Below are 7,777 nucleotides of genomic sequence, written 5' to 3'. Positions count from 1 at the left end.
ATGCATCAAAATGCCGTGTGTGACACATCGCGACAGACTAGATTCTAGGCCCCCCTGGTTCACTGTCAACATCAGTGTAAGCCTCTTTCGTTGTCATATTATATTGAAAGGCTACAAACAATTTATATTTTCAACAGAAATAACTCTTGGCTTTCTTTGGATCAATTTTTTTTATTTCAGTGCTACAGCTGATTTCCCCTATGTGTTCTTTTTTTTCAGAAAAGAGCTGTTATAGTTACACTCGGGATGCACTTGTATGCATCTGTTTTATAACGTTTTGGCATATTTTTGGTGACCTGTGACCTGTGACCTGTGAAAGAAACCTGTCGATTTGGCAAGCATGTACTTTGCACAGGAACGGAGTGGTACAATTACAAGTACCAATGCAGAAAAAAGTTCTTCCTAGGAAGAAAGTGTCCACACTCCCACCCCTCTCCCCCTGAACCCAAAAATTAATGCTCCGTCACCAAACAGAATAAATAGGGCAACAATTGCAACTTTTATTGAAGCGGTTATATCTTATAACTTTGGCTCTTATCTTAAGCACCATTTCGCCATTTCGTCATTTCGCGTGTTTTAAACACGCCCCTCTTCAGGGGCAGCTAATGAGGCAATTCGTTAGCATTCATCCTAATTGAAAACAGCAAATAAACAGTTAATTGTAAAGCATTATTTTCAGTTGCTGGCGGAATACTTTCAGGAGAAATATTGAGGACTTCGGTTTCCAGCAAGGTTTCTAAAATCCCCCAGCTAGGAAAAAGGCAACTCCATTAATCATCAATAAAATGACATTGTGGGCATGGCACAGGGTTCGTACGGGTCCTGGAAAACCTGGAAAGTCCTGGAATTTTATTGTGGCATTTTCCAGGGCTGGAAAGTCCTGGAAAAGGGCTACTGGTCCTGGAAAGTTCTGGAAATCTGTTAAACTCAAGTAAAAATACATGAAATGTATGGCAGACAGTAAGGAGAATTAACATTAAGATCTTGGGAGTGAAAGGGTTAATGTGAATTTTACAGTCCTGGAAAAATCAATCTGAGTCCTGGAAAAGTCCTGGAAATTTGTTTCTGAAAAAGGGTACGGACCCTGATGGCAGGGCATCCAAATTAAAAACAGCTGTTAAATACAGACACCAAAGGGGCAGAGCTGCCTGTCTGTATTGTGAAAAGGGCCTGCATTATTTAGGTAGAGATTGCTTGAGTTATGGTTTCTCTTGGACCAAGACTAAGTGAATTGCCCATTAGGAGAGTATCTGGGGATGACAGATGCAGTGGGCATAGCCAATGATCACAAATTACATCATCAGCAAGAAAATGTATTGGACGCTCCACATGGGTGGTGAACTGATCGATTTAGAGGTGCTCATCACAAAATCCCAACAGCTTAACAACCTTTCAATGTCTTCCCAACTCATCTTTCCCAGTCAAAAAATTCCTTGCAGAACACCTCCATTGGAAATTCCTGAAAGTTCAGGTTTACGAGGTCTGATGGCTTGAAACAAAAAACACATTTATTTCATGGAGCATGTGAGTTAACAATGCGCAAAAAATTTGTTTTCCAGTTAGACCATGCCAAATTTGGATCCTGAGAAAGCCCAGTTTTGTTGAGAGGTTTCATTTCGAAATTCTTGTCTCCTTGGTGGTTCAGGATGTTAAAGTTGATAATTGAATGGATTGTACGTCAACACCAAGGGAACTCTCTGTGTGCCGTTGATGGCTAAGTTGAGGGTCTTGGATGGTATCACGCCTGCTGACTCGTGATACCCGTTGCAGGCCGTATGGGAGAGGTACGCGAGAGTATCCGCGCTTCTCTAAAAACGTACACATTTCCTGCGCCTTCCGTTGGAAATCACGCTCCATACTTCGCAGACGTCTAATTCGATGGAGCTGACTGAAGGGAATGCTGTTCTTGCAGTGACGGGGATTGGAAGACCTGTGATATCCAGGAAAGGGAGACCTTTTCTTCAGGGAAGGTATAAGTATATCGCTGGTTTTCACATGACGTCACCAAAATTCGAAATACAAAACTATTGATCTTCCTGAGATTTTACTTAAATGATGTATAAGAGCAGCTGAAAACTAATATTCATACAAATTTTCGTTCTGAATGGGTTCTTGGTTTTGTGATACACTACGCTTGAATTTCTAAGCTTTTGCGTGACGCGGCATTCACATGACGGCCTAAAGAGCTGTCATGATGGTTAAAAAAGTGACTTATTTCGGGGAACTTGGCTATCTGAACAGTTCATGTCTTAGAAAAAGTATTATTTTAATGTTTTGGAGTTCCTCGAGGGATAAATGCACGCTTTTGTAGCAAAACTCAGTGACAGATGTTTCTGCTGGTTTCCGGCCGCCATGTTGGTGCCCACTCGTATGGGCACCAGCATGGCGTCTCCATACAAATCTCTATAAATTTGGGTAAAAAATTTCTCCGCATATCTCGCATTAGAAAAATTGCTGTGACCAGAATTTTGGCGAGAGTCTTTGCATATTTACCTTATTTCATTTTCCAGATTCTGGACTTAACCTATTGACCGGTTTTGATTTTGATTTTGATCTTTTTTGAATTGCGTGACACTGAAAACCAACGTGATCTGTCTCTCGAGTCTTCCCGTGTACAGGATGAAGCGCCTACCCCGTCATCGGTGTATCGTCGACACAGCTGCGGGATGAAGCCGTTGTACTTGTGTAACATTTGGTCTTCTGCAAAGCCAATAAACATCCAGACGTAATTTGGACCTATTATTGGGCCTATAGTTGCGACACTCCTAACCTGTCAGTAGTGGTCTCCATTAAAACAAACGTGTTAGAGTGTGGACTTGGCTGTTGAAGGTTTCTTGACTCTTTCAGTAAATGGTCAAGGCCACGGAGACCATCGTTGTTAACATTATCAGGGACTTGAGATCCATGGTAAAAAGGAAAGACATGATGATAGATGCGAATACAGCCATAACAATACTGGAAGAAAGACCTGAAAAATTTTCAGGCTTTGAACGGGATTCGAAAGCCACAACCTTTGCGACACGGGTGCAATGCTCTCCCAACTGAGCCATCAAAGCCACATGAGAGCGATCGTGTGTGGGTTGGCCTTATATGTTCGGTGGACGTAATACTCGGCCCAAGTAAGTCAAGTATGTAAATTCCGTAGTAATATTACTATAAAAAGGAAAGGTTTTCCATGGTCGAAGCGGCACTTATCGAACATCTGTGGTGTGTGTTTCCTGTCCACGACGTAGGTCTATGACCCTGTCTATAGGTTGTGAACTAAGGGTGCAGTTATTGCGGTAAAGAACGCGACGATTTTTTTGTCTGGGGCAGCTAAACGCGAGACAATTAGTCAGCCCAGATTTCCAGCCTTGGGATGGTAATCATTGGTAAGAGATAAAAGGTAGAATTCCGCGGAGTGGGGTCGCCAAGGTCATCTCAGTGATCGTTGATTTTACCAGTTGTTGGTCGTCATTAATCGGGTTATTCCCAGGCTTCTCGTAGAACCTTTCATCGGAGAGATGTCTCTTATCCTCTTCTAAGTTAAGCTGGTGTAATCAAACGACTACTGCACCATCCTGGTCAACAGGTTTGATGATAATATAATCACGTTTCCGTAGGGCATTTCGGGCTGCTTTTCCTTCGGAGATTAGATTACTGAAATTTCTTTTCTTTCTTTAAATCGATGTTATTGATTGCTCGACCACATTTGTCGATATAGTGGTCTTGGGATGAAAAGCAGCCTTCAGGGGTTGTCCAAGAAGAGACCTTGGGTCTGAAACTCGTCTGGTCTGGCATTGACAGATGAAGTAGTTGTTCCTTGTTCAATATTGATGTTATCGGCTTCAGTTTGTTGATATCAGCTGAAATATTAATAGTAATAGTAATAATCGTGTCGCCACCTGAGGTGCCGAATACTTTGATTGAAGTTACGTCAGTTTAACAAATAGATTCCATGTTGCGTGCGTCTGTTCACTAATCGATCACAGATTATGTCAAAGTGTGGTAAGAACAAAAAACTGGCACGCCAGGTTATAGCCAAGTGTGTCACTGATATTCGTACCACATCTTAACCGCACCTGGGATCTATCTCTGAACAGACAAACGGAAAAAAAATGAAATCTACTTGTTTAAAACAAAAAAAATTGCTAATGACGTCATCTTTGCGTCTGTCCTCTAATAGATCATCAGTAAGAACCAATCAAAATGTGAGACTAAATTGACATATTAAGATTATAAAGTTTTATTTCACACTATCTTGGCTGTGAAATATAAGGAGATCACCCTTTTTAACCGGAGATTGCGCAAGCAATCTATAGGGTTTCAGTGTCGGTGCAGATTATGCAAATGATATGCAACTGATGTCCTTTCTGTATAAATCAGGCTCGATAAACTGATAAACAGTTAACTCAACAGAACTTTATTCTGAGAACGAAGCAATACTACACGGCCATGATGTAAAACGAACAACAACTCGAGCACATGGTCGAACTTAATGCTGATTGGCTGATCTAGACAATTGACATATCGTCACACTTTCATCATCGGTAAACCTTTTGGAGTAATTCCGCTGACCAGCAGATAAAGCTCCTGAAATTACTAGGTCTAGCTGCGATTGTTGCTCTAAAAATGGAAACTTGTTTTGTTTGCTTTCTGGGCATAGTTCATTTAACATTTCTATGACAAGTCTAATCTTAAATTAACAGTTAACTCTAAATAAGACCAAATGTTGGCTTTTGTAATACGCATTGGGAAAGTTTTTGATGACAGAGGTGACGTTGCTGGAAGCTGCTATTGTAAATTTCCACTCCGAAGTTTTAAGTTTAGTAAAGATTGACAAGAGGCAATCCTCTCTACATATCGATGGTACTACTACTGGAGGGTTGAGCTCCTGAAATTTCGTTGAGGCCACCGTAGCATCAGTTGTCAAAAAAGTCTGAAATAAGGAACACCGCGGTCTTGCTAGCCTCTGAAAGGCTCATGATTACGCCAGATTATAAGTTTAAAAGGTCAAATAGGACTCCTCTGTGTACTAGCCACTAATTGTCGGCATCCGAGAAGTTTGTAGTTTAAGAGACTGTATGTCGCATATTTGTTAGCTAATTTGCATATTTGCTAGCCAATTTGAGATAAGGCTGAAGTATTTTGTATCTTTCCCCCTTGAAGCAAGGTTTCTTACGTGTTACTATGGTTAGCCCCCACGTTCCAATCTAGTGGACCTGAGTTAGATTTCGGGACTCGTTGGCTTTTTCTCCGTTTGTTTTTTTAAGTCACTGGTGTTTTTCTTTTCTCATGTATCCCTTTTTTTGGTGCAGAACATCCACAAGTAGCTACATGTACTTATTTATAAGAACATGGTTTTTGACGTTATGCGACCTCGCTGTTTCGCATAATCGACCTCAAATTGCATTCGATGGTTTAGCTGTTGTGTGTTCGTAATTCATAATAAAAAAACTCGATTACTTTAAAGATCTTCCTCAGCTACCGTGCGAGCAGAGTCGCTTCGATATCACTCGCAACCTGTTCGCTTTCGATCTAACGGCGCTGAGTCACGTAAAGCAGACTACGCTTCCGCCTTCAGGCGGGAAGATAAAATATGTTGGGCAAGGCGACGAGAAGTTTAGAAGGTAGAGTGGCTCAATGGAGAATGAGTAAATCCATTGGAGCAATGCAGCTATGTAGTGGAGGTTTGCCTTTTCCTGTACTTCATGTAGTATGCACGAAAAGTTATTATTATTATTATTTTTTTTTTAAAAAAAGGCTGTTATAACAAGTATAGCCAGAAGTCAATATGGTAATTCGTATAACTAGAATAACGCGTAAGCCACACGTGTCAATCATCATCCACTGGGAAATCGACGGATTTGCTCATAGAGCACTTTGATTCTAAACTTCTGGGTCTCCGATTGGTTCACTGAATCTCAGTTTTCAGCAGCCATTATATCTAGGTTTGATCGTATATGGAAAATGAATGCGGAAATGGGGGTCGGTACAAAACGTGGACCCCCTTTAGGACCCTTTCTGGACCCCTTCTGGAACCCCATCTAGACCCCCTATTTTTTCTTCCAGAAAATACGGACTCCTGATTTAAATAATCAAACTTAGAACATAACACGGTAAAGTCTATTTAATCAGTGAGCAAGATGTGAAGAAATTGATGAATTCACGCAGCGTCGTGTCTTAAATATAATGGCTGCGGCCGCACTATGAAAGTAAACCGGGTTATTTCTAATTAAACAATTACGATTAACCGTGTTACCGAAAAGTCGTGAGTGGCTGCTATTTTTCGGTTACCGTTGAAATTAAATGAAGAACAATAGATTTTTTTAACCGAGTTAAGTTAATTTTAAACTACCTTTCTGCGTGGTGTAACCCAGGTTAGTGGTCTCAACGGTTTGAAACAGTTGTATTACTAGAGCGGATTTCTAGTTTTTTCCTAAGTGTCGGCTATACCATATCAGTCAAGTTTGCAAGGAACCTTCACACTTAAACCATGGCCTGAACAGGATGCGCTCATTCACCTTGGAAGGGGAAATTTTAATCGACCTCCGCAAAGAACACAAGAGTACGTCAAAGGGAAGCGACAGTTCGTTAAAATGGCAAGAAATGCAGACGAATGAATGAATTCGTGAACAATTTTAAGTGAAGTGCATTTTCCAAACATAACAGCTGTGGACCGAGAGCGTTTCACAGTTTCTAGATGCCATAATTCCGCTTCTCTATCGATAAAGATGCTAGGAAGCGAGTGTTTCTTTTTGTCATAAATGAAAGAATACGCAAAGTTCTTAGTGAAAGGACCCGATGTTCATTCGGAGGTGCTCTCTATAAAAGCCCGGGTATAAATGTCACGCATGATAGGATTCCAGTCAAATTCGAGGACCATTCATTCGACGGCAGCGGAGAACACTCTGACGTCCACACAAAATCAACACCATGTTCGAAAGAACTGCCTTGGAAATTCGTTTATAGTGCGCATGAGAAGGAAGAGAGACTGCCTTAGCCGTGAATGTAAAGAAACTTAAGGACACGAAAACAAAGAAAAATAATCACGAAAATGAAAGACTGTAGTTCGCAAAGTCTGTCGTTTTGTTGGTTTATCCACGTCATGACTTCAATTGAGTTCATCCACTTCATAACCCCGTTGTTTCGTCATAACCAACCTTTAGCCGAGTTAAGTTATTTAGAAATTTTAACCAGGTTAAAGAAAGGGGGTCCAGATTGAGGGGTCCACGTTCTGTGCCGACCCCGGAAATGGCCGCTTACGGGTGAATCATTTGAATTTTAAGGGAGGGGGTGTGTTTGATTTTGTACACGCTCGAAATTTTTTAACCCTTTCATGCATGAAATGTTTCGTGTGATATGTGTGTACATGTTTTTCTCCGTGTCACATGCCTTTTATTGATTCGGCTGAACGTTTTTCGGTAGTTGGGCTCAGAGGTGCCTCACAAATTATGGAAAATTTAAGGAGGCTCTGAACCCAATGTACAGAATTCTTTTTAAACTTTGCCAAAAGTTACATCTTATCGTTCCAATGTACAAAATTCTTTTTAAACTTGTCAGAAGTTACATCTTATCCTGCTATCAAAATTTGATAGCAGAATAGGGCAAACAGTTCATTTGGTAAGATTTCTATCGCGAAAATAATATCAGGGATCAATAACAAGCGATACCATCTCGGAACAAGAGCTTGGTAGGCCGTACATTTTAATCGAACAGACGTGTCAATTTCCAATAAAAGCGAAGGAATCAAGAAGAACAGCAACCAAAAAATTCAGGGGAAGGTCCAAAAACCCAC

The sequence above is a fragment of the Orbicella franksi genome, chromosome 6 (assembly GCF_964199315.1).
Source record: "Orbicella franksi chromosome 6, jaOrbFran1.1, whole genome shotgun sequence".
Lineage (NCBI taxonomy): Eukaryota > Metazoa > Cnidaria > Anthozoa > Scleractinia > Merulinidae > Orbicella > Orbicella franksi.
Note: the sequence above shows the minus strand (reverse complement) of the source record.